Source organism: Paralichthys olivaceus, chromosome 13 (assembly GCF_024713975.1).
Source record: "Paralichthys olivaceus isolate ysfri-2021 chromosome 13, ASM2471397v2, whole genome shotgun sequence".
Classification (NCBI taxonomy): Eukaryota; Metazoa; Chordata; class Actinopteri; order Pleuronectiformes; family Paralichthyidae; genus Paralichthys; species Paralichthys olivaceus.
The window spans coordinates 18142274-18169989 of record NC_091105.1 but is presented as its reverse complement, the minus strand read 5'-3'; the positions used below and the strand labels follow the sequence as shown (position 1 = coordinate 18169989).

The 27716-nt window shown below is 40.2% G+C and overlaps 1 protein-coding gene across 3 annotated transcripts in view; it reads left to right on the top strand.

Annotated features, from left to right (window-relative positions):
• cdk14 (cyclin dependent kinase 14) overlaps positions 1 to 25943 on the top strand; it is a 135762-nt gene extending 109819 nt beyond the window's left edge. For all 3 annotated transcript variants that reach the window (XM_020091284.2, XM_069537971.1, XM_020091285.2), the window contains one exon: positions 25583 to 25943. The gene's annotated coding sequence lies outside the window, so the exon portion shown is untranslated. The remainder of the gene's footprint in view (positions 1 to 25582) is intronic.
• The last annotated feature ends 1773 nt before the right edge of the window (positions 25944 to 27716 follow it).

Below are 27716 nucleotides of genomic sequence, written 5' to 3'. Positions count from 1 at the left end.
GTCGAATCCTGTGGAGGATCTTCTGCTGTGTTCTTACATCTGCTCCTCCAGACAGGCATCTTGCGTTCACCCCATAGACTGTATATAAAGAGGTTCACCCCTACAGCCCCTCCATAGAAAGTTTAGAGGACCTCCAAAGTTCATTGCAAGTCTGAAAGCAGATTTATGCACGTCAGGTTCATGTAGGTTCTTGTGTCTCATTCAAATAAACTGTACCGAAAGACATTTATCTATGATAACGTAATAATCTACCAATATGATAATAGTAGTCAGGCCGTGGGGATGTAACAGCGATAAGATGTATCAGCAGAAAGGTTTGTAGAAGTGCTAATGGTGACAAAGAACAATCAGAGCTACCCAGTCTTGCTATTGTTGGGGTAACAGCAGTATAGACGTAGTAGCATAAGCATTAGTAGCAGTGCTAAAAAAAAATGTTTTACTAACAAAGTGCTGCTCTTTGTTTTTCACATTCTCTCTCCCACTCAGAGCAGGGATGATTGACAGGTCAGGGGATTGGATGTGATGAAGCTTGCTCCATCAGATGGTTTGGAGAGAGGCAGAGTTAGGCAGGAAAGAAGGAAAGAAAGAAACAGAAGAAAAGAGAGGGTGACGGGAAGGCGGAGGAGGGTTGTGGTCGGTTCATGGTTCCCCCTGAGCACACACTGAGACTTATCTGTGAACTTCTTAGAAATTCTCTGAACTAGAGAGGCAAGGAGGAGAGGAGAAAGGAGGGAATCAGGAATGAAATGAGGTGAAAATGGAGCAAAGGAGGACTATGGACTGTTACACTATATATCAAATTCACACTCACACAGTTCTTCCCTATATTCCACATCACTATCATACAACCTATTCACACACTGCAGGAACAGCAGCCAGGGGCAATTTGGGGACACCAGCAACTAGAGGAGCCAGGGATGGATCGAAGCCGAGGATTAGTGGTCAACCTGCTTTACCCCCTGAGCCACAGCTGCCCCAAGACTGAAAAAGAGGAGGGAGGAGTGTTTCAGGAGGCGCAGGGATTGATTTCATGACTAATCTGTTGATCAGTTGAGACAGTAGTTACAATCAGGCCGACATGTAGGAGTTGATCTGACTCCTCATCAGCTGCCCTCTACTCACAATAAGACTCACTTTTTTTCCCTCATCCGTCCTCCTTTCATCTAATCTGTCACTATGATGTTAAGATTATTGATCTTGATATATCTGATCTCGTGTCTGGCGATCACTTTTTATTCTATACATTTACCCATCTGAGAAAAACTGATAATATAGGAAACAAAACACTAAATAATATGATGTCAGTTTGGTGGGTGCCTTTTCAAATATCTGTAAACAAGTCTAAACAACGGGGGATGTTTTTCCAGAGATGCAGACAAAGTACTGTGTTTTTTCCACCCCTTCTCCCAGTTTTCTTCTCCTCTTCCCTCCACCATATGGCTCTCCCTAATGAGCAGCGCACCTCCTCTTTTTTGCGCCTCCAAAAAGAAAAGAGAATGCAGTTCCTTCTTATGTGAGGCAGCCAAAACCTTCTCTACAGCAGCAGATCTGGAGCATCTCGTCTCAACTGAGTGAATTAGTTTCAAATGAAGGATGCTAATGAGTTTAACTTTGTCTGGCTGCCATTTGAAATGCTGTGGGATAATGAGCCCAGCTCAGATTGATACAAAGAGGGACATACCTTCTTGTTTTTGCATGGACTGTATGTAAGTAGCTTCCTCCCGAGCATCAAAATGTCTCCCTCAGACTGCAGTGGCCCATTTTCTGTCTGAGTGTAGTAGCAAGGTCCAATTTGAAAGATGAAGCATTACCACTTTACAGAAAAACACCTGAAAGCTTTAGTTCAGTAGCACCAAGCAAACAGGCTTTCAACAGGACACGTAGCAATGTGTTGGTTTGTGTTTGCCACAGCAGTTTGGCTGTTTTGAGAGAGAGAAAGAATCATGTGCAGTCACCAGATCTCAATCCAATTTTACAATTTGCCAATAAATTGCATTAGAAAACAACCACACGCCAAGCCAAGCTCATAGTAACCCTGGTGTCTGAAGATGTGAAAATAAGCCCCAATGGTTCTTGTATCACACCACTATATCATATAGATGCTCATATCACACCCCACTGGATATGTCGCATGAATTCTGTAATATTAGGAGAAATATGTGAAAAATTGCTCAGATGCAGGCACACGCAAAATCTCCGGTGTGTGACCAGCAATAATCCTTGTAATTTTTGTGACCACAGGCCCTGGTGCAAACCAGGTGCAACAAGGCGCAGCTGGGCACAAAGTGGAAGGAAGGCTGATGCATCATTAGGAGGATTACAGAACCAGCGGGTGGACCAATCACATGAGCTCCTCCCACCAGCAGCAAGAGCAGCAAGGACAGAGAAACATTGAGCTCTGAGGGAAAGAAAAAAAGTTAAACAGCCCTAAAAATGAATACATACCACCTCAGATGTGTAATTGGCAGAATTAACGAACAGATGATGCACGTTGGTGCAGCATCAGCAGAGATTACGCCAGTGTGAATTATATTGCTCATAATAGTTCCCAATCTACAGCAGATGGAAGAAAGTGTATCAAAGAGAAAAAGGTATTTTTTTGATTTTGATGATGTCTTTGTGTGTCACTGCCAAACAAAGCAGCGAAACAGGCCCACACACACATTCACATATGGCCACTTCACACACTCGCACGATTTTCCTTCTGCGCAATATTTCATAAAGCATAACGGTACATATTTCCACATGAAAATAAGATTGAGAGGATTCTGAGGGATGTAGCTTGTGGACAGAGCAGCTTTTGTCCTTTTAACATTTAGCTGCTGAGTTTGAACATGCGTTTGTGTGCCTGTGAGAGAGAAGGCATGTTCTTGTGTCTGCCTCTATATGTGTGTGCCAGAACCAGTTAGTAAAACCAGTTAGAAGAGCAGTGCATGTATACATGATCAGTTTGCTAATATAGAGTGTATACTGTTTATATTGCTTTCATGAATACGATTCAAAGCCTAAAGACCCTGGAGTGGTCCCAAGAGACATTAGTGTTTACAACATACAGATTTTTATATTTTCAGGGTCTTAGTAGTAGTGAGGGCAGAAGAGTGTTTGTCCAGAGGGTGGAGCTGGGAAGGTCACAAGGTCACCATCGAAATCACGATTTCATCCTCTTAGGAGCATGATTTGTGCTCTGCAAAGTTCTGGGTGATCTGAGGTTGGCATGGGACTCACTGAAGAGGAGCGACCCATCAAGATCTTTAATGAAACTGTCATCCTTTATGGCTTGGTCACCTCTAGTAGCCATATAGGAGTGGAGGAAGTCAGGTGATGCAGTATATTGATAATATATTAGTAGGTTGGGGTGGGTCACCAAAAGGACTTTTGAACAGAGTGGTTCAAACACGTGTGAAACCGATGACCCTTTGTGTTTATAATTGTAATAATGAATATGAAGATCCAGCACGCTGTTTGTACACTGCACTGAATGTGGTGCCATTTCAAAAGAAGCTGCTGTGGGTTGTATCAGGCGGCACATTCCACACAATGTTCCTCGAGTCTGAAATCGCTCACACATTTCCATGCAGTCTCGAGTTGGTCTTAAATTAAATTCCAGTTCCAGTGGATTTAAACACTTTTAAATTTGAACTTGTCTTAAGCTCCCTGTCTCAGGGAGATGTATATATGGATATCATATCAAACGTAATAGTAATCTGGTTAATGCATGTTACGATAGCTAGCTTTACACCAAAGTGTGGGTTTACTCAGCTTACCTCAGCCTAACCACCTCAGACAGCTGCTCCAATGTCCTCATGTCGTTCAGTGGAGTGACTTGCAGCTCAAAACAAGGTCTTACAGAAATGACACAGTTAATAAAGCAGTGATGTTAATTGTCTGAAACTTGGAGCTGATTTTGCTGCAAGACTGGTTTTGTTAACTGATATGTTCACTCTGTTGGATAATTGGCGACCAGTAAAATATGGTCTGCGTTACTTTCCTCAGTGTAGTTTTCGTGGTTTCTATGATCACGTTTCAAGCTTTGGGGGCAAGTCAAATTACAAGCACACATTCCTGGGATGTTGCTTTGTAATGTTATCAGCTATAAATCTATTGTTTTCCTCAGTGATAGCTTTCCAAAGTTGTAAAACCCAGATTTACAGATCAAAAGCTCAGCTTGGCATCTGATGGATACATATGATACATATAGATGGATAATACTCATATTTACCCTGGATAACAATTGTTCTTGATCTTTGGAATTTATCACACATCCCTCATTTATTCTCAATTGTCTTAGAACTTGAGATGTGTTCATGGTCATTTTGATAATCGCTCTACATCACTCCTACAGATTACTGTATGTCTGATACAACAGGAAATCCCCCTGACTGTCTAAATGTTCTTTTACATCCTGACGTGATTTTAAAAGCTGAAAAATGATGATGTAAGCTACGGTGTGAAATTGTCGAATTTAATGTTACATCTTTCAGCACAAAACGTTTTCACCCAAAAGAGTCATTCTTCAGTGTCTCACACTGCATGTTGGCTCGCAGCACGAGGATCTTGTGACCGCTGTACCGCACCAGATCTGTTTTTCCCAGCGTTCATCAGCAAGCCAAAGCAGGAAGTCAGCAGGAGACTGACTTGATCCGAATTGGACACGACTCACAAATTATACACTCATGGGGAGTCTGCGTGTTAACAGCACACAGCAGCCCTGTATATGAGCGAGGGCCCTGGAAACACTGGCCCCAGTATACATGAGCCCACACTGCAGGAGAAGGGAGTAGAGAGAAACGAATGTGAGTGCATGAAAGGGAGGAGTGTTAAAGGAGAAGCAGGGGGAAAGCTGTCCTGCCATTTGGCCTGTTTAGAGAAACTGAAATATTATGATTATTAAAAGCCTTTTTGAAGTTGTGTTAGATAAGAGTGCTTGTTTTACCAGCAGGTTAGATCCGCCTTCACTCTCTGACATGATGAATGCTTTTTTTCATTGAGGCCGTTGGTTGACTTAAGGTTACTTGTAAAAGGTTACTCGGGTTATTTAAACACTTTTTAAAGTCCTTCAAACAAAGAAGTTATAAAATATTTATCCCATGTCTGGATGGATGGAGTACAGATGGGTGGAAGATGCATGACATTTTTAAAAGATAAAATATAAAAACAATTGACAATAAAATCAATCTTTTAATATTTCTACACTTTAGGCTGGTATAAAAATGTTGAACACATCATCTAAACACACTCTCCCAAACCTGGTATGGTGCCTGACTATCTGATCCAGGAGCCACCTGATACAGATTTATCATGGCCATGCAGCGTGTTGGTACACAGCCGATGTCGTGTCTGGTTCCTGTATCTTCCTCCTGCATCCCTCCATCCCCCTCTTCCATCTCTCCTACAGCTTCATTCTAAATGCTTGATCCCTTTTTCCTTTTCTGAACATCTGTCTGTTAAAGATACAGTGTGTAGAATGTTGTCATATCTAGTGGTGAAGCTGTATGTTGCAGCTGAACACCCCTCACCTCACCCTCCCCTTCCGAACATGAAGAACCTGTGGTAGCCTTCAGTTGTCATAAAAACTCAAAAGATATTTAGTTTGTCCAGTCTGGACACTGGCATCAAACACATATCCCACGGCTTGATAGTTGAGAAGATGATTTATCCTCTCTCTGTTGCAATACTGTTAATAAGAAGCATCTTACATTCCGTAGCTCTGTTTTGATAGTAACCCGACATTGTTAGCTCAAAAGAGCTCAGACAGAAGATAATATTTCAAGAGGAAGCTCATGTAACGTCCTGTAGTTTGTGAACATTAACATTTCTCTTGTTGCTTGGGTTATTGTTGGCAGTCAGTGATCTATATCTTCAACTAGATGTTCGCCAGAGAAATACCAATGATTTTGTTTCTCTCATTGTTATAAATTCAGACAGTGAAGATGATTAAAGTGAACATGTGAGTGGATGAGTGAGTGAATGATTCCTTTCTGTCTTGGGGAGAGAACAGGAAGTTGTGTTAATGTTATATCTGACAGAGGGGGGGAGGTTGTGTTCACAATGATAACTGGATTCAGTGAGGAGATGGGGTCGTCCAGTCAGGAGGAAAAAAATGCATGGAGGAGTTTTTCAGCATCCGTTTGAGAAAGGGAGTTATTTTAGCAGGAGTGTTGAGGAAGTAGTAATAAACTGACACTTCATCAGGTGGGTCCAAGTCTATTCCTTATTTACAACAATATGAGTGCTGGCATCTCCATCAGTGTGAAATTTGCAAGACGCTTGCATCGTGCTTTGTGGTACTCCTTAGTTAGCAATTTTAAAAAGGATTCATGATGCTAATTATGTCCTTAGCAATACATTCTCTTTGGTGACCCAACATAGCAACAGCTAAGATATGCAGAGATAAACCAAAGATCTCACTGATAAAAACTAAATTGTGTTTTATATCTATTGGCTGAAACCTGCTAAATCAAAAGCAGGCGCCAACAGCTACACTGAATGCTTTCTACCCAGTAAAACACTGCATATGTCTTAAATAACCCTCCACATGTTTCACCCACTCAGGTGAAGGAATGCCTTGAAATCATGATTCATTGTTGAGTCTATGATAGTCTTTGTTTGGAATTTTCCTGCGTTGCCTCCCATAGTTACACAGTTAAAAGTCCCACATCTTCCCTATAAAGCCTCCCAGGATATGAACATGATGTAAGGAAATGTCTGCTTTGTCAAACTGAAACAAAAGTACTTTATGTGAACTAATTTGTTTAATGTTTTAAAATTAAACCAATTACCCTAACATAAGCTAATTATCTTTACCTAAGTTTAACTTAGAAATGCCAAAACACAACTTAATAGCTGTGGAATGGAAGCAATGATATTTTAACCGAAATACATTAAAATGCATTATAATAATGTTATGTAAGCACATTTTTGTTGGACATGTTTAATCAAATTAATAGAAGCCGGACTTGAAAAGACAGTGTTTTTGTACTGGGCTCCAGTGGAGTGTGACTCATGTAGTTTTCAGTTTAATTGGCTGAAGTTTCCTCACTGATCTGTCCTCACCCCGATACAATGAAGGTGAATAGAGTTTAACATGTAGCCCTAAAAGCTTTGAAAAATGACCCTGGAAAAAAAAAATCCACTTTTGTTTCAAGAAAATGTTCCTTTCCCTCAAAGTAAATCCCGAAGCCTCTGTGTGCACTTTTCATTGGAAGAAGTCCGTTTGAAAATAAGTGTGATTTGTGGATGCGAGACAAATAGCTTGACATGTTGGCATACAGAACCAGAACTCTGTGCAGACAGGACGAGGGAGAAGAGAAAGAAATATACATGTTTTATATTAGAGCTGTCAGCAGTCCTCCTGCTTCACTGTGGTCTGTCTGGGTTCAGTAGAGTCTCGGAGGCCAAAGGTTTCCTGGCAGAGCCTCCCTCTGCTGATCCTCTCTGGACTAAATACAACCCAGCACCTCCCTGTGGCCCTCTCCATGTCTTCCCATGCCCCAGCCAGTCTGCCCTGTAATGGGTTCACTCTCCCATACAATCCTTTCACTCCTCAATGCCCTGAATATCCCATTTGCTGCCTTTCTCTCTGATCGACAGCCCCCCCCCATCCTCCCTCCCAGTCCTTTCACCCTTCCTCCACCCCTCTCTCTCTATCCCTTTTAGGATTGTGTCCATGAGTTGAGAAGAGGGGGACTGATGTGTTTCTCAGCGGCTGGTCTTGTCTGATGCAGTGAGACCATCTCTCTCCCACGGAGAGCACGTTATGTTTGACTTTGTCTCCCCGAGCTTCATACTGAGCCCTTTGCCCTCGTAATGGAAGCTGAATCAAGTTCTAAAGTTACACCCGCTCAGAGTGTGAGTGCTTTTGGAGCAGCAACATGTGTAAACTTTGTACGACACAGTTCCCTCCACGTCAGTTCTGACAATAAACAAAGCAACAAAACAGCAGCCATCAGACACTTTATGCACACGTGCACAACCTGAGCATCTGAAGCCTTCCTGCTCATTTATGTACCGCCACTTTTTCCCCCGTCAGCAAAACTATGAAACATTTTTCTATATTTCTTATGTTGTGCAGCAGAAAGAGCAGATCCTTTCTTCCCTGCCATTCCTCTGTTTAATGTATGCATGTGACTGGGTGAGATGGTGGAACACAGCGTGGTGAGCAACAGAAAGAAGACGGGGGATTGCAAGGAGGCTGTTGCATTATTCATCATGTTGGATAAGGTTTAATTAAAAGTGCTGCTCGGCATTGTGAGAGGAATGAATGTGTGTTTTGCCTCGCCTGTCGCTGCCTCATTCACGTTCGCCATGCTCGACTTATCAAAGCGGCCCCTTGGCCCCTCCCCTTTGCCGGTGTAAGTTTGCATAATGGTGCGGCCCGAAACCTTGTGATTACTGAGAGGGAACGAGTGGCACACAGCTTCAATACAGTCAGTGCTGCTGCTCGCTGGGCTCTGTAAAGAATTCCAGTGGCACATGACAGCGAACTGTAACAGGAGGTGTTTATGTATTGATGCTGGGTTTTTGTCTCACATTTTAAATGTACACAGTGCCATGCATCATCATCAGTAAGCTTCCATCCAAACACTGGACAGTTTACAGTATTTATTTATTTAGCAAAAAGTCTGTCAGATGAGTTTGACCAAGATGAAGGCAGAAAAAGTGCCTAAAACTCTTCACTTGTGCTTTAAACATTATAATGCATTCATTTCTATGTCAAAGATATTTTTTTTGTACATATTTTCTGTCTTTCTGGTAGAGTCAAGGTTTGTAATGATTTATGGCAGCAATATGGAGTCAGACTAATCTCTTTGTTTCTATTCCAAAACTAAGAAAGCCCCAAAAGATGAGGCCGGCCCCATTCCAATTTTTCATATTGAAAATACCAGTGTCTAAAACTCACTTTTGTTTCAAACTTCTCTACCGTTTCTGTGTCACCTCCAGGCGTATCAGATAAGCATATTGCAGTTAAATGTAACTCTTATTCAAAAATGGTGTATTTTCTCGTTATTATTTCCAGCTGCAGATTAATACACATTTGGCAAAGGATTGCTCCGTAAATAACGTTCCCTCCCATTGTGCATAAATGAAGCTAAAATATCCCGGATATAAAAGCTGCCATCTTGTGCCAGTCACATCATGTGGAGCCTGAGTCTGCACAGCAGTGATCATGGACTGGAGCCACTGTATCAGGGTTCCACCAATACATGTGCTTGACCTATTGCGAGTCACCTTCAGCTGTCATTCGTGATGTCGCATTCTGTTCTTATATCATCAGATAACTAATCAAAACCAAACTTACCACAAACAGAAACACTTGAACAAACATGAATGTAATAACAGAGTACACATGTGCAACGGAAAATGTTCATAGGTCACACCGGTGCGCCTAGCATTTAGCATGTAGCCCCAACTGACTCATACACAGACACACGGACAGTGAAGCAGAGATGAGAGGTGGTTCAGGATCAGAGCTGAAGCAGAGGTTGGTTTGTACCGTGTCAGAGTCTCTGTCTGAGTGGCCTCCCTCCACACTCCTGCTGACCTGTGCCCACTTTATACTTTAGCAATAAACACCAAAACTAATCTCAAGTTATTGGGACCTGAACAGAACTGACTCTTACTCTGTGTTTGTTTGTTTGAGTTTATAAGATACGTATTTAATACATTTAACACACACAAAGTCCAACATTTTGTGTACACACACAATCAAAGGTGAAATGCACGAATATTAACCTAATACAATAGAAAAGCTCATTTAAATCATAACCATCCTGTTTACTGAGCTGGTAAAATATATCATGTGTCAAATGTTTAATATTTATTCAAGAGCTTTTTTGTTAACAGAGCCTCAGAGTCCATTTTATCTATTGTTTTGGTTGTGGACTATGTTCATTGCTATTTGAAAGTCTGTAATTGTGTCATTATGCTATAATACTACCATTATACTTTTATAATGGTTTATAATAGTTTCACAGTGTTGACTATAATATCAATTATCACAATAATTTCTGGGACAAAATATTGTCCACTAAAATTGGTTATTGTGACAGTCCTACCGTAAGTTAGAGGTGTCTTTGTTTATTTAAGTTATCTGAGTATTTATTTCATATCCAGGCAAAATTGGTATTGAACAATCAATATCATGAACAATATCAATATCCTGAAGTGAACTGATGTAAGTCCTAGTTAAGAAATTACCAATGCATATGGGAACTGTCAAGAGAAGGTATAACGTGTATTATTACGGTGCCAAAAGGTGCAGTGAAACATTTTGGGTGTACCTACATTATGTGCTGGTGCACCTAAATGAAAAAGTTAGTCACATTGTTGCTAACAAAAGTTAGTCTGGAGCCCTGAATAAGAACTTTCCTAAAATCTTTCTTTATATGAAATTTATGACATTTTTAGTTTGGTGCATGTCCCATCAGCTAAAACAGAGAGGAGGGGTTTATGATCTATACTACAGTCGACCTTCAGGGGTTGATGAAGATGTTTTGGCTTCACTTCATGGGAGCTTGACGTCAATCTCTAAATACAGCACAGTCTAGACAAGGATAGTCATTTTTTATTCAACATAAATTAGTAACTGACAACAAAAACAAACTTAATTTGCATGAGTTCCACAAATGCTAATAAAATAGCAACTAAAGCTTTCAAGATGAAAGTGATTTTAAGACTTCAGCAAACATTAGGATGTCAACATCAGGGAGAAAATGACATTAAAACGACATTGCTGTATTTTCAGATTGCATATGGCTACTTCTCAACTCAGCTTCTTGATGCACCAGTGTATGAAAACATACTCAATAAAGACCTTCTCATTTAAAGTCAGGAAAGTTAACTTAATCCTCTGATACTGTGTTTAGGATGCACAGCGTGAGGTGTGTGTCAGAGCTGAGCTGGAGAGGAGTCTAAACAAAAGACAGCCAACACAGTCAAAGATAGAGCTCTGCATGGCCTGGAGGAAAACCAGCAAACACACTCATCTTCATCACACACACACACACACACACACACACACACACACACATGAACAAAAAGAAACAGGAGGTATAGATTGACTCATCGTGGTGGGAGTACGGAGCAGTGATTTCACGCCTGGTTGTTGGCTAACAAGGCTCTACGCTTTCTGCACTGCAGGGCCTGTTATTAAGTGTGTGTGTGTGTCTGTGTGTGTGTGTGTGTGTGTGTGTTACCTGGGAGACAGACTTAAAGCCCCAGCACTCTGACAGAGAGAAGAGTGGTATGGTGGGGGGGGTGGGGGTATCCTCCCACTCCCAGTACCGTCCAGGCTCCTGTGAATCCCAGCACTGAGTTTGTTTGGCAGCTTATTAACCCTTTGCGGTGTTTACCCAGTTGTAGTGAGTCTTTGGTCGTTCAAGAAAAACCCGACAGCTTATTATCCCTACAAAGTAACCCCAATGTCCAGTAATCTGATTATGTTGTTATGTTATTACTCTGTTTATTTGCTTAGCTGACTTCCTGATCCAGAGACAGAATCGTTGGCATTTTCACATGCTATGCCTCCAAATAGCTCTTCTTATGAAAGATTAAAGTTTAACAGTTATTATGTAGTACCTCAGTCTCCACTGCTGACTTAAGCCCACCAGAAGTCACTGCCTAACTTTTTACCCTGCAGCCAGAGGCTAATGTAAAGATGGTGCATGGGCTGATATGAATCGAGAAAGCCGAGGAAATGTCTCATCATGATGGTGGTTATTTTTAATCTCATCATGTGATCCAGTAAGTGTGACCTACTTCTTTTTGACGATTGATATGAACAGATTGATTGATTGTATAAAACAATGTGAGGGTCCAGTCTGTTGTAACAGACACATGCATTCATACAGTATCAGTGTATGTAACGTAACGCAGCCCCTCACTGAGATTATAAATCTGTTTTACAGGAGCAGCAGCACATAGAACATGAAACATGGAGCCTGCACAAGAAAAACATAGATGACTAACATCAGAATCAATAAGAAATGAAGAGAACAATCAAGTGTCTGATAAAATTAGCATTGAGGACACTATCTATTGACTTATTTAACAAGCCTCTGTCTGTGTCTCTGAATGTGGAACACATAACTATCTTATCAGCTTCGCTTTTTTGTGTATTGTTAAGACAAGATACGTTCAATATTAATACAGTTCTAATAAACAGGCAACCAGAGCTGCAGCTGGGACTCATCACTGTAAGTTATATGTTGTCGGCCATATGACAGTGCTTTCACAACAACTGATTCTCCACCTGAACTTTGAATAAACAGTTGAACAGCTCTTTGTGCAACAGCGGTGGTGTGGCATCAGCGTTCTGAGGAGTCCAGGCGCTGGTCACTTTTTAGAAAGAAAGCTGCAACCGTGCTTTACCGTGACCAAGCAAACAGCCCATTACCAACAGGCAGGTATAGAACTGGCAATGCAACAGTTTCATGAAATCCCTCAAAAAAAACATAAAATGGATCATTAAACAAACACAAGTGTGGATCATATTAAACATCATCTGTGTAATAGACAACAAAACACTTCCAGACAGACTGGTTTTGGAAGCATGCACTGAGATTACTTGGCTACATATGTTTTTGCTAAATAAGATGGTTTTATAAACTGCTGCAGCAGCTCCCATGCTCATCAGACTAGGAAATAGTGTGATTTTTAGTTAAATATGAAAAAAGTCAATGTATTCATCTGCTGCAGACTTTAATTCAGTCAGTGTTGACTCTCTCTGTAATAGAAAAGCCAAGATCTCTCAAACCTTATCCAAGTTCTTCAGAGGCCCAAACTTAAAACATGTGAGATGCAAAACCTGGTATTTAGTGTCAAAGTCATTTTAAAGCCAAACAACCGACCCTGATCTCGTCACTACGACTCCGAGCAGTGCAAGAATATCACACTTCCTGGATTAGGAAAGAATTTTGCCACTGGATGTTATCCAAGCAGCAGTAGTAATTCATTGGCAATGACTGCAATGCTTTTAGCAGATACAGTTGTATTTTACATTGGCAGATATCTTACATATAAATATTTGTACAAATCATAATTCAGCCAGCATTAGATTTCTTACAAAATGTATTTCCTGTTTTAACAAAAAGATTCTGGTGGAAATTTGAAATGTTTGCAGGCTCAGGTTGAAACCATGATCCACAAATGATCACTGCAAAAGCAAACGGATGAAAAGTGATGATAGCAGCGTTAAACAATAGGTTAATGGTGATAAAAATGATATTAGTACCTGAACCCTGGTAAAAATCACCAATTATCATTGTTTCTCTAATGTTTATTGAATATTTGAGCAGATGTTCAGCAGGACCTTCAGTCAGCAGCATTGTTGGCCTTGACAAAGTGTTATCAGTGAGTAGTTCAGCCTGCTCGCTGTGGTGCAGTCTGATAATGAGTTTTTTGTGTTAACGGGATCTCTGGTGGTTTGTTATGGACCGTGAGGGTTTATTCGCTCTTCAGTCTTTGGATTTGTGTGTGTGCATGCGTCAGTGCCGTAGGCTTGAAACAAAGTGACTGCTCTAACAGAAGGCACAATTACTGATTTTTTTTATTTTTTGGAAGCCAAAAATATCTCCTAATTGTTTGTGTAAGTAGCCTCAGACTGACTCGTGGGGGTCTCAGCAGGGGTGTATAGATGGAGGAGGGTGTAGGAGGAGGAGGAGGGGAGAGGCGGTAGCAGAGCCATATTCTCATCCTCCAGAAAATCCTCCTATTACACGATGTTTAGGTTTGTTGTTGATATAGTCCAAGTCTTTAGAGTAAATGGCTCCAACTTCACTGGGCAAAAGTGAAAATATTATATTTAAAAATGCTCATCTTAACAGCTTCAGTGACAGACCCCATGCTTGGAAAATGAATTATACATATGCTTGATTAACCAGCTGAGTCCCTGCGCACGATCCCTGAGCAAACACCAGCCTTTTGGAATAAATTAAAGCCCAATATTTCAGCTTCAGCATCAGCAGGAGCTTCTAAATAATTATGTAAATATGAAACAAATTTCCCAAGCAGATTTCCACCCATGCAATCCTCCTCCATCATTCTTATGCATACCCCATAAATTAACTAAACTATGCCGATCATTATACTTACACAAAATAGGCTAATTAATACACTTGACAATAGTGTTCTCCAGAGGGAAGGGGGGGCGGCTGAACTAAATCTTCATCACACAGAATCGTAAACCGGAGGCCAAACAGCATCATGTCGAACTGCTCTCTTGTGGAATCTGCATGAGGACAAAAGATGGGGAATTTACAAGATGATCACATGCCTTAAAAAAAAAAGTCCCCTGTTTAATCATAACACAGTGTTCCTTGTACAGTTAGAGGAGTTAAAATAGAAGGAGTGAGGATTTGGATCAAGACCAGCTCTGCAGCTTCTCATTTGGTTGTTTTTGTGTTTGTCTGCATTTCTATCTGCAAGCTAGAGGAACACAGCTCATTATCCAAACCTTCAAATTACAGTCTCTACCCTTCCAAATCCTTCCCAAAACCCTGCAACACGTCCCAGAGGCCAGAGCACAACAGCACCACTGCTGCTCTGTGGTCTTCAAAACACCATCTTCCTCCTCAGTGCTGCATATGAATATGGATTATGGAATGTATAGCTGATGGGGGGGGGGGGGTGTGACTACCTAATTACATAGCTTGTTATAATGACCATCCTTATCTCATCGCATTCTCACTTTGAAAATATCTAACAAGGAGAGAGGATGAATCTAATGTAAATTCACTAAGTTTCTGAAGGGAAAAAGACATAAGGCTACTCAGGACTGCGTGATTGGATTGAGTGGGGAGTTTTTGCCGTTCTCTCTCTATGAGAGAACGCACAAGTTTTTGTAGGTTTACTCCCACACATTAGACTTTAATCACTGCTCCAGTGGGAGAAACCTGTTGACTTGCCAAACCACACATTTATTGGGCAATGCAAACAGAGGCCAAAAGGATTGTCTCTAATATGGATATGTCGGCGGACTTTATGGGTCATTGGTAGTGTGTCTTGCATTTATTTGTTATTGTTAAGTCTGCTTGCGACCGCAGCGTCTCTGAACCCTCTGTGAACTTGAAGAGAGCTGCTCGGTAACGCTAGCATTCATCCAAAGAAGCAGTATTTGTATTGTGTCTACACAGTATAATTTGCATATGTACTATACAGAGAATTGTGGTGATGCCAGTACCTCTTGGCACAATAGATGATGGTAAAATGAACATAAAGTGGCCACTGAAAACATTTGGTCTCATCCTCTGGGGTCCTTGAATGATGACTCTTGACTACGTAACATGCACCCTTGGACATTGTCTTATAAACATATAGAGACGTATGCAAACACATTGAGTATGAAATGTATGTGGTGTGCAAGTGCATGCAGGAACACATGAAGCCAAACAGTTTACTTAAATCCCCATACCTGAATTTGCTTTACGTGCCATGCCCTCTCTGTCTCTATTCCACTTAATCCCATTAGATAGAGAGAGGAGAATGTATCGAAATAGAAGGTATTGGTATATTCAACCTTTTTTATCATTAAATTTAACCCTTTAGGCCTCAACAAAGCAGCTTTCACAGCTACCAGCAGCAGCTACTCCACTGTGATGGAGGAACACATGTTAGAGAGCCTGTTTTGTGAAAGACAGCTACCATTGCTGCATTTGATTTACCTCAAGCTTGATTGAATTTTGAGCACAACATGTGCTGCAGCAACATATTTAAAGTATCATGGTTTTTTTTTTTTCATGTGTCAAATTATAAATAGTCTCTCTTGCATGTTTCAGGAATATTTTCTTTACACATTCATGCGTGAACAGCGGCTGGCCGGTACCATCTATGGCCAAACAATTCAAAATGTCAGGGTGGCTTTACAAAAGAAATGTTCTCAGGAATAAGATGTGGTAACCATGTGGGCACCACCCAGGCTCTTCAGCACAAGCTGTAATTCACTGCAAAGCAACACCACAGCTGCCAGAATGCCACCACAACTATCTGATCTTGCAGTTGTCCTCTCAGGGGCAACCACCTATTACATATTTCAGAAACTAGGAAGAAACTGATGTATGTAATATATTCAGCATGTGTATGTGGAGCCTTTACAAGAAGCCTAAACAGTGGGTTAGTCACAATTTCCCACTGACACCACAGAGCTCCAAATTTAACCTCCTGGCTTCTTGGCTCTCTTCGCTTGGCCATACAACCCCAGAGTACTTGGCTGCAGTGGGACTCTTCTCTCCACACTGTCATTTCAATGCTTTATGGAGCTCAGATTGCAACAGCCCAGTATTTACATTCACCTCTTAGTGTTTTCATCAGAAAAGTAACAGCATTGTTGGAACACTTGAAGGGAAATGTTTTTTTCGTCTTGACACCTAAATTCAGCAGCATGGTGAAACTTTAACACCACAAAACCTCTCAGGGAGGAGATCGGAGCAAATGGTTGTTTGAACACTATGTTTGACTTTGACACCAGAAACTTAAACATTCTGCCCGCTCTGTTTTCCAACAAGTCAAATTTAAACCGTGAAACTTCCTTTCCCTAACCCTAAACCAAACCATACTCAATCACATGAATCTTTTTTTAGAAGTGAACTCAGTTAAAGAAAAAACGTTTTGACACATTCTATAAGAAAAAGGTAGGACGTGCTGCTGTGATTGCTTTTTTTCAGGACACCTCACTGTGCTTTATTACTGATGCAAATATATTAATTAGTATATTTAGATCACTAACAAAATGCATGCAAATAAAGCTCTACTAGTAAATACTTGTGTATGTAAGATATACTGTCGATAGATACAATCATGTTTAAGTAATAACAAACATTCAATAGAAAACAAAAGTGAATATCTATATTAATTTGTTGTGCACATGTTGAAATGTTAACCTCAGGGTTCATTGATATCTTTGATTTCATGCTTGTGGTGCGTTATAAAATATTCAGATGTCTTAATTTGAATTTGCAAAGTCTTCAATTCAATATAAATATTTTATGATGTTATTTGTTTTCTTCTTGTCAGAGTGAGTGAATTTCTTCAGCAGCAGAATCACAAGTTTTGATGTGCTATAAAACCACAAACAATCTAAAGATCTCTATACTGAATTTAATACTTTCCTGCTACCTGTTTAGTTAAGACCTCCTCCAGGTTAACCAGCGTCATCATCATACAGTCCACAGATCAGCAGGTGCTCGTAGTCTACTGGAGGCTTTCAGACGTACATCCTCAAACCATAATCACACATTTTATTGCTAGATATGTGATAATCGAATCTAATTACCAGGTAATTCCATGAGCATATTCTTGAGCCCCAGAGGATGAACCCTTAACATTTTGTACAATCCACTGACTTTCACGTGAATTGAGATGGCTCAAGTTTTAATGGGAGTAAATCCACTGTGGATATTCATCATCGCCATATGATGAAATCTATTGTTTTTGCTCATCATTTATCCAAAATAAGGCAAATATTTCAACTCATAAGAGGAAAAATGTAAAAATGTCAAGGACAGATTGGGATATAATTTAATAAACAGATTTTTAAACTGCAGAGGATGAAATGTTTTAATTCCAAGGACAAACTTTACTTAAGTATCTGTTGGCAATTACCTGTTAAACTAAAATCATCAGTGGTTGCTGACTTTGTCCAACTCTTTAATCTTGTGTGGTGTGATGACTGTTTTTCTTGGCACAGTTGCCTTAAATGCAGAAAGATGCAGATTTTGCTAGCAACACACTGAAACAGCTACTGAATCTGTCATGGGAATGGTGATGAATTTAATAGAGCCTTTCGCTACAAGCTTGGCAAACACTCAGCTGGCTCAACAAAACTAACTGCCCTCGAATGAAACACCCTAACTTGTAACCAAGCCAAGTTTCCAAAGGGCTTTGTTCTACCCAATAGCAGCCAAAGCCCTCCAATCAGCCGCATCTTATAACAGAAGGGACTCAACAAATATTCATGTAATTACTTTTATATAAACTAGTAAATAGCACAATTAAATTCTTACCCTATGTGCCAGTGCTTCTTGTAAAATGGCAATATGTTACGAAAATGCAATAAACTTAGGTTCTTTTGTAAATCCAGCAGTCAAGATGTAAACATACAGAAAATATGTTCTGTTCTTAACAAAGACCTTGACAAAACATCTTTAATGAGCCAAAGTCAAATCAAATTTGTTTGGTAATGTCCCAAATTAAAATGACAGACTCTGTTATGAAAAATGTGAGAGGCTGTTAAGTTGTGTCTTTTGTTGCATAAGGATTTTTGTCATAGATACATCAAACCTTTTTGTTATCAGTTGGGAGGATCCTCTGACATTTCTTCTTGCACAATCAATTACTATATTTCAGTTTGTCCAAACGTTCAGATGAAAAGCTCTGCAGGATCTAAGTAGTTCCTCACTGAGTGACAGCATGTCAGTAGAAAATGTATCATTCTAAAAATACAGACACACACATACTCTCAAATGAAAAAATCCCAGCTAAGTAAATCTTTTCGTTTGATTTATTAATGTTAATAAAGAAGTTAACATTGTCAGTTGGCTCCTGCTGGAGCGTATGTTAGGAGGGGGTAAGGGAAGGGGTGAGGTGGTGTCGGCTGACTGAGTCTCTTTGTATTGTCAACATGGTCTTATAGGGAAGTCAAACACACCCAGGCTGTAAGAGGACATCAGCCCTATATTCACCATAATGTCTCCTCTGCTCAGATAACAGACACTATAGACCCTGCAGCCTGCCTGGACTCAGACCTGAAACGTAAGCCCATACCATTCATTAAACCTGAATTGTACCGAAGCTGGTTTACAGACCAAGTGAAAATACCTTCCCTGCAGAGACAAGTGTCCCCATGCCGAGCAACGCACCAGAGGAACATCTCCAAGATCAAATACACAGAACAGGGTTATTTGTTCTCTGCATTAGGGCCACAGTGAAACGTTTCTATCTCTACACCCGGGATTTTACCAGCTGTAAATACCCCTCTTTTTTTTCTACTCCCCTTAAATCCTCCTACTTTGGATCACGCAGGTGTTTGACTGCCTAAATCGTTTTATTATTACTTCCAATATGATTTGCTGTTTTATTCTTAAGAGTGTTACAAGGATCATCTTAATATGCAACCTTACAAACTCCAAACATCATTTTGGTGATTGTAGTCAGAAGTCTCCTGAAATTCCATCTTTCAATCTGTCCACAGCACCTCCTCCACACTGACCTTATCCAGATGTTGCTTTGCAGAGTCACAGGTCACAGATGAGGTTTACTAATGATCACTCTTCCACGTAGACCATGTTTGTGCAATATGCTGGTCAGTGATGCACCAACACTCCCATGACAGATAAACCTGCATCATTATAGTCACGTACAGTTTTTGCTTTGTATTATCTTCATCTGGAGGTTTTCCTTTACTTCCAAATAGTGTCGTGACCTCCACAGTTTCCTTTAGCTTCCATTTGTTAGTGGTATTCCATGGAACATGGAAACTGTGGAGGTCATGACACTATTTGGAAAATGGGACATTTTTAAAAGCCCCAACAATTTCTTTCCACTTTTCCTTAACAATGGCATGATTTTTTATTGAGAAATGAACACAATTTGTAATTTTCCATTGAACTGTGACTGTGAACACAAATATTTAATGTATGCTGAGTGTACTTACACGGGTTTACAGCGTGAGAGGCAGTAACAGTGAGACCCCCGCTGTGTATACCAAGCACTGGCTTCCTATACAATCTGGACTTCTACAAATCATCTGCTTCTCCTCTCCGCTTTAAAATCTATCAGCCATACTTCAGCCTCTTATGTGACAAATGCACTCACCCAGCTTTTTCCCCTTTATTTTCCTTCCCCTGTCACATTCCGATCTGCGTCCTCCACCCTCCTCTCACTGTTTCCATCACCTTACATAAACTCCTGTGTAGGGAAAGTCATCCAGGCTCCAGACAAGAAAAACATGACCCCCAAACAAGGCTTAATGGAATGGGAACCTGGCAAACCCCAGCCAATGTGGATGTTTGCATTTTCCATTCTCTGACCCACACTCATGACCACAGCACCACATACAGCAGAACACAAGCTGAGCTGTGGAGTGGTGGTGATTTCGCTGTAGCTGCACTTTAGGGACATATTAACTTACCTTGCATTTTAACTGGGTCATAGTGTCACATATCAGTGTCCTGGGTTTAATGTGCCATTGTGGTCTAACTGCCTTTTAAGAACCTCCTCCAACCAGCAATACAAATGTGTTTCTAAGGAAAATACGCACCGATGCTACTTTCAAAACTTTCATTGGATGCCCTTCGTCGTTTCAACCATCTCAGTAGAAAATCTCGTCCACAATGTCCCGTAATGTGTTCAAAGGCCATCTGTCTGAGCAGAGAGTCTCTGGATCTACCACTTGTTAACTAGTGTTTGAATGTTGAACATATAGTTGTGAATGTGCAGGGATTCTGTGGTGGTGCAGAATTTGTTCGGTGATGTGATTCCAGTTATTAACTGCTGATTCTGGAGAAATGGAACAGAGAGTGTGCTGCCAGGACATGGGGTAATAGGAAACACATGAATGTGCAGCACACTGTAGAGTAGGCTGTCTGTGGTACCAACGTGTGTGTGTGTGTGTGTCTATGCATGCTTTAAAGGCTAATATTCAGTAACGTTGGCCCAGACAACTTAGGCACGAAAAACCAAGAAGAAAGTGTTTGTGTTAGAGCAGAGAGAACTGGCAAGTCTGCAAGCTGTGGAGCTGAGTGTTCATTTTCCCTTTTTTCCTACCAACTGGGTCTGGAACACAGAGGCACAGACACAGGGGGAGGACTTTGATTTTTATTCCTATCCACTTTGGTGTGTTGGCGCTGTAAGCCATGAGCATGAAGCTAAAACAACTTTCCCAGCTAAAGAAGCAAAGTGTGGCTCAACAGGCAGAGCCTCTGTGGAATCTGTTGTTCATGTAGCAGGAGGCCCCCGAGGTGCTGCCCAGCACACTACTTCACCCCAAACCCTCCTGTTCATTCTGCTTTGTCTTGCTACAGCGAAATCAGGAGTGACCCGAAGGCATCTGTCTGCTTTGGGTCATCCATTTGTATTTGGTTTTTTATATCTCAGATAACCTTCCGCGTCAATTTATTGCTAAACCAGATTTGTTCTTAGTTGTGTAATTGGCCAATCTCTGAGCCCATTGGCTATTGTCTGATGATGAGTTAGTCTCTGGGGACATCGGCCTGTAGTTTAGAGCTTCGTCCTCCGTTCACTAATCACAGTCTGACAGATCCACACGTGATGAATGTTTTTCCAGTGATTGAGGGTGTTTTAAGTCCAGATCACATCTTGGCTAATCTCTATTAACAACTATCTGCATATGAATGCCGATAAATTAAAGAGCTGAAGCATTTGGGTCATTGTGTTCCGTCTCTTTTGCTCCACACATGGACTGTTTACCTGCATGCAAGCCTATTCAAACATGATTCAAATGAGAAATGAAAAGTTCCTCCACACCCAAAATCTTGTCCCTGACCTTTAGATTCTAAATATTTAAATGCAGAATCTATTCATAGAGTAATTTCCATGTCAGGTCCATATAGTTGTAGGCAAAACATAGATATGTTCAAAGCAGCATTATTGTTTTTTTATGTAACACATCTGCCATGGTTTTATCTTATTAGTTTGTTAATATGTTTGTAAAGGCATCCGATAGACACAGGGCAACGAGAGCCTTACGTGGAAGTTGTTGAAACAGACTAGTCCAATACTGAGTCTTCTTTTTGCTCCATTTTGCTCCCCACCAACTCCTGGGAAACATGCTGTAGAGGTTAACCTTGACTCTTCCTCTTCTAGGTGATTCAACATGGTCTCCATCTTCTCTTTAACTGAGTCTGTGTGCTGGTTGATGCTGGACATTCAAGGTCCAGTGAGTTTAACTGTATTTGAAGATGCAGTATGCTCATGAGCAGGATGTTGTAAAAATATAAAAACGTTGATTAATGCAGTGGTAAGCCACGGCTGTGTAAAACTTATGTTAAAAGGCAGATATGTCGTGTTTGAGACTGGAAAAGTCAATACAGCAAACAAGCTGCAGAAAATCACTGTGTGCACCATGTGCGACCATGTGCAGTGACCACTGAACATTCTCACCTGTTAACTGTTAACAGAAGCATTTACTGTCTCTCCCTCCCTGATTGTGTTTACTATAAATATACTGTGGAGACAGTGGAGTGTTTATTTGTTGTACACGCAGCAGCTCAACACAGACTTGCTCACATTCTTCTAAACATCACTGGAAACCATTAATAAGTCAGGTTCCAGACATTTCAAAATAAAAATACAGAAAAGTATCTTTATTTTAAAATCATTCCAAATCCTAAACTGTAATTACCCACATCAAATACTAAATCAAACCTTATTCATTGTCAGTTGCACATGCACATACTTAGACAGAGGTGTCAGAAAGCAGCTTATTGAACCATCACTACCCTCCCAGTTCAGAGTTTTCCATGAGGGATATTTAAGGGTTGACTGACTCAGTTCATTAAACAAGATCAGACAAAGGGGGACCTCCCTGCAGTGACAGCGGTCAGACCTCCGACCCCGGTCATGGCCTCTGACCCTGAACGGTTGCGATGTAGAGATTTTCAGTCTTGATTCGGTCAGGCCGGTTTGAAAAAGCTGAGTAAAGACATGCTGCAAATGCCTGAGCCTGGACTTCACTTTTTTTTTGAAAACCAAGTTGCTCCAGAAAATCAACAGTATGTTATGATTTGATGCTGCCCATCTGGGGTTTATTAAAGTTTCCACAAGTGCTGCTCCCTGATAGCAATAGCTCTTAATAAATAAATCAGAAATCAGGGAAGTTGTGCATTTGAGTGCGTGCTTAAAAAAAGACATGATTAATTATAGAAAATGGTGGTGGTGGTGGTGTGTGTGTGGGGGGGGGGGACTGTTGTGGACAGCAGAATTTCACTATGACCTTTTATTTAAGTTCATTGTATATACAGATACTGGGGTTGGGCTGATGTTACAAAGGACATGTTAAGTTATAAAATCGGTTGCTAATTTTGTTATTGAGTAATACATTAATGATAGAAAAAAAGCCAATCACAATAAATCCGTACATTTCAATCAAATAACTTTGTCAATACACTAAAAAATGCTTTGATGGCACATAGTAGTAACTTGTGTTGTTTTGCATGTTAGTAGGCTAATCAATGTTCTTTGATTTTAAGGCAAAATCATCAAATATACAACTGAACTATAAATTCAGGAACACAGGATTCACACACATCCCATTCCCTGAAGTTAAAGGATTTAAAAATGCAAAAGAAAAATACAGTAGTGGTAGTAGCAGGGACTAGAAGACTCAAACAGTGGTTTTACTGAATAGGAAATCTTTCCCATAAATGTGTACATGGAGCATCTAATACTGTTCATATAAATGGCAAAATAATAAGAATGATTCTATTCATTTTTAGATAAAGAAACAAAATACAGCATCAGCATAAAGGCCTGTAGTGAGGAGACTTATGAATAAAGCTAATTCAATAACACCTTTGTGCTCTTCAGTCTTAAATTTAAGTTAATCTGCATTATTATAAATTCTTGCCACAATAGGTGATGAGAATCAAGTTCATGTGGAAAACAAAAAATCATACTGGAGCAGAAAGTAAGAATAACACGTCTTTCTGTAAATTATTATGGTTTTTTATTGTTAATTTAGTTTTTCTTTAGTGTTGCCTTTCTTAATACAGAGCATCTTAGGGATTTCACTTTGAGGGGAGGGTGTCTCTGTCAAAGGACAGCCAGCAGCTGGCCACGCCTGCTAAATCCTCCCCACAAAACCCACCCACCAGCTCCATCTGCTTTGCAATTATTCGGCGGTCTTTGAGCCCAAGGATGCGTACATCTGTTACACCAGATCCCTGATAAAACAATGACATGCCTGTTGACTTATAGAGTGTATGACAGTGGATTTAGGAGATGACAGTACTACTCTGCTTCACTGACCTTCAATTGGACTGCTGAGTTCTAATGAGGTTATATATAATGATATTAAGTGAAGTTGGTGTTGTCCTGCATTGAAAAAAAGAGTGTAGGAAATCATACAGGTTACTGTAATGCGAACAGAATGTACATTCTATATGAAAAATAGAAGTATATAAAACAAATACACTTTGAAACATGCCAGCACAGACAAATACTGACTTGTGGTTGAAACTCCAGATTAGAATTTGGGCCTGATCCTGGACCTCAGACTTTCTTTTGACTTGCAAAACAAAGTCTTAATTCCAGTCGTGCCGCAGATCTAAAATACATAATCCCTTTAAGATTCTGCCATAACCTGTCTCCATCTTTATCTCACCAGCCAACTGCCTTAATTCAACTATAGAATCCTCCCTAATCATCTGTCCATAGACCTTCACACATTTACATGGGGGTTAATGTTCCCTGTATTTACTATTAGCATAGAGACACTGTACATGAGTGGACACACAGACACGTAGTGTATGCCTGGAGTCAGATAGCTACAGCAGCAGCAGATTAACATGATGTAAACATACACATCCCAGCATAAACAGGCCTGTTTGCACTGGGAACTCTCTTCCCAAGGCTGGGCAAACGACACAGAGAGAGAGAGAGAGAGAGAGAGAGAGCAAGAGAATGTGAAGCAGCAAAGAGGAAAGTCAGGGTGGAGAGGGACCTGACAGAGGAATGCATTATTAATCAATCCACAGCTCCCTCCTTCATCCTTTACTCCTCCTCTTTCTCTGCTCACGCCTCCCCTTGTTCCTCTGTGCTGTGCTCTCTGCACCTCCCAGTCCTCTACTCTCTCTTGCTCGACATCCCCAAGTCTTTCCCTTTCAATCTTTTAATCCCCCCCTCCTCCTCCTAATATTCAATTTACTCTTGCCCATCTTCCACTTTCTTGCAAATTTTTTTAACTCCCCAATCCTTCTATCTTTGGTATGAAGCATCTCTGTGTACTTTTACTGAAAACAGTAACACCACAGGCAGAAGCCCTTTGGTATAATGTGTATCATTTGACTGTAATTATCGGTAGCTTGTGAATTGCTTATTATTATCATTGTGTATATTTTTTATTGATGTGAATCTGGAAATTGCAACTGAAGTTATCAAGTAAATGTAGTGGAGTAAAAAGTACAATGTTTGATAGTGCACTGTGGTGGAGTAATTGTTTATTTACTGTTTATATAGTTAATATATCTAATGTAAATCAAAAGTACGTTTCATGACTGAATCTTCAAGCAGTTACATTTAAAAGCACAAAATATTTTACTGGTCTCGGCTGCAACTTCTGACAGGAACATGAGAGACCAGTGGCCAAGACAAAGATCAGCCTGAGTTAAAAATAAAAAATTGAAAAGTCAGCTGAAATATTTGTCATGTGACGACACCAGTCATGAGTCAGACCGTCAGAAATCAGCAGTAAAATCGTTTAATCGGCCAGTGCATCATAAAATCATTTTTTTGTCTCACTAATAAACCAAAACCTTAACTGCTGATTTCCAGCGTGCACTAATTCTGTGTACTTTTTACAATGTTGAATGTTTTAATAACAGATTGGGTTTTTCTCTTTTCTGTGTTTCAGGTTGCTGGTTTAAAAACACCTGAAGATGCTGAGATCGAGGATCCAGATGAATGAAAGAGCCCCAGTTCTCTTTATTTATTACCTTCACAATGTGTGTGTGTGTTTGTATGTTTGTGTGTGTGAGAGAGCGAGAGAGACAGAGAGAGAGAAAGAAGGAAATTGAGAAGATATGAATGCATGATTGCATTATGAACGGTAAGATTTCAGTCTATCATTTGCAAATTTTGTTTACTTTTTATAAGGCTCCAATAACTCATATATCATTGTCACAGTATAAGCACATGGTACATATTGTGTTTTGTGTTTGTAACTAGCCTCCTATTTAAGAATGTATATTTGTACGTATGATATACTCATCTAGAAACTATACAATGGACAGTTTTAATATTGTTTCATCTCCTCACCATTAAACCGCTCTGCCAGGACACAAAACATGACAAACACATATCAGAGACATGCATATGAGCAAAAATGAATCTTGAAAAAACATTTCATAGATTGAAAGAAAATTGTTTGGTTTCCTCTTTTCTAATCTAATCTCTAATGAGTGGAAAAGCTGGAGTTAAAATAATAGTGGAGGGCTCTCCGGTGGTGGAACACATCCTCTGGCAGCCATATTGGAGGTCCATGGTTCTTTGATACCTGAAAGCAGCTGTAAATGTATAACTTGGTTACCCAGCAGTTGTGACATGGGTGATTTGCATCTGCTTTTAAGGTTGAACTTGTGTTTTAAAGACTGCTTCATGTGGCCGATTGATTTTTTCATTAACAAAATGCTAGATAAGCAAGCTAACTGTGGGATTTGTCAGGTCATCGTTTTAGTATCACTCAGATTTAAACGCTAACATGCACATCTAGTAGTCGTAAAAAAGTTAGTTGTAGGAATCTTCAGCTATTTCTCTGTCCTTATTTACCAAGCTGAGTGGATCAAGGTCTCATATCTGGATAGTTAATGCATTTTTACAGTCTTCATCGTTTTCACCATTGTTCTCATCAGTTTTGAAAATGCTGAGATTGAGGTGCTGGACTAAAAAGTGGGTGTAGACAGGTCAAATTTAAGTTAAGTTTAAGTACCTTACAATGGACAATTTGATCATGTGGATTTATTATTTCTCAATATGAATCGATAATGGTACTAAAATGTTAATTCGATCAGAATCAAAGGACACAAGTGAGAACCTGCTTGTAAAAACATAAGTAATACAATTTCTCCTTTAAATTTCCAATGGACCTCCATGATAGAACCGCATCTGGCTGATATGAGTTTTGTGTTGCAACTGAAAAGCCGCTCCAACATTAATGCTCTCTGGAGGAGATGTTGATGGTGCACACATAACAGGGACTGCACCAACCTATATATGTAAGAATATAGGCTATAGACGCAATACCGTAATGGACAACAGCTGCAAGTGTGTGCGTCTGATAGAGACGTGTGTGTGTGTGTGTGTGTGTGTCCTTGTGAGTGTATTAAACATGGGCAATAGCAAAGCATTGGTGCTTCCATCCATGTAAATGAGCTAATGTACAAACTGTAAAACACCAAGGCAATAGGCTGTGCGGCACGTTGTTTGATTTGGCCCACGACAATCCTCCCCTTCACTTTATGTGATACCATCAAAAGATCTGCAATATTCTGCCAGAAACAGACGATCTTTGTCAATAACTGCAACCCTTCGTCCAGCTCATGAGTAAATGTTATATTGAACTGGTGCTTTACTGATAAATTAGGCAAATGCACGGGTGAGCGCTATCGGTGGTGTGTATGTGCAGTATGGGTAGTGAGTAACTTTGATCAGTCCCTCCATCACCAACATGTGCTCCCATGCAGGGTGTTCCCCCATATGTGTGCCCCTCAACATCCATCATCTTCTCAGTGTTTTTAAACTTTTTATGGCGCTACAATGAAGGTCTAACCTTGTGTCAGCTACAAAGATGTTTATACTGTTTCTGATCTTTCTTTTGCTGTTTTGTGTGAATATATCTGAATATTACAGCTTAGACATATGGTAATAATTGTGAAGTACTATCAATTCAATGGCTTCCTCTTTATCAATCAGATTGATATTGACTGAAACACCAATATTGGCCCTACGCTGCTGATTAGGTGGAGAGATGAGGCTGCAAATGGGAGGCA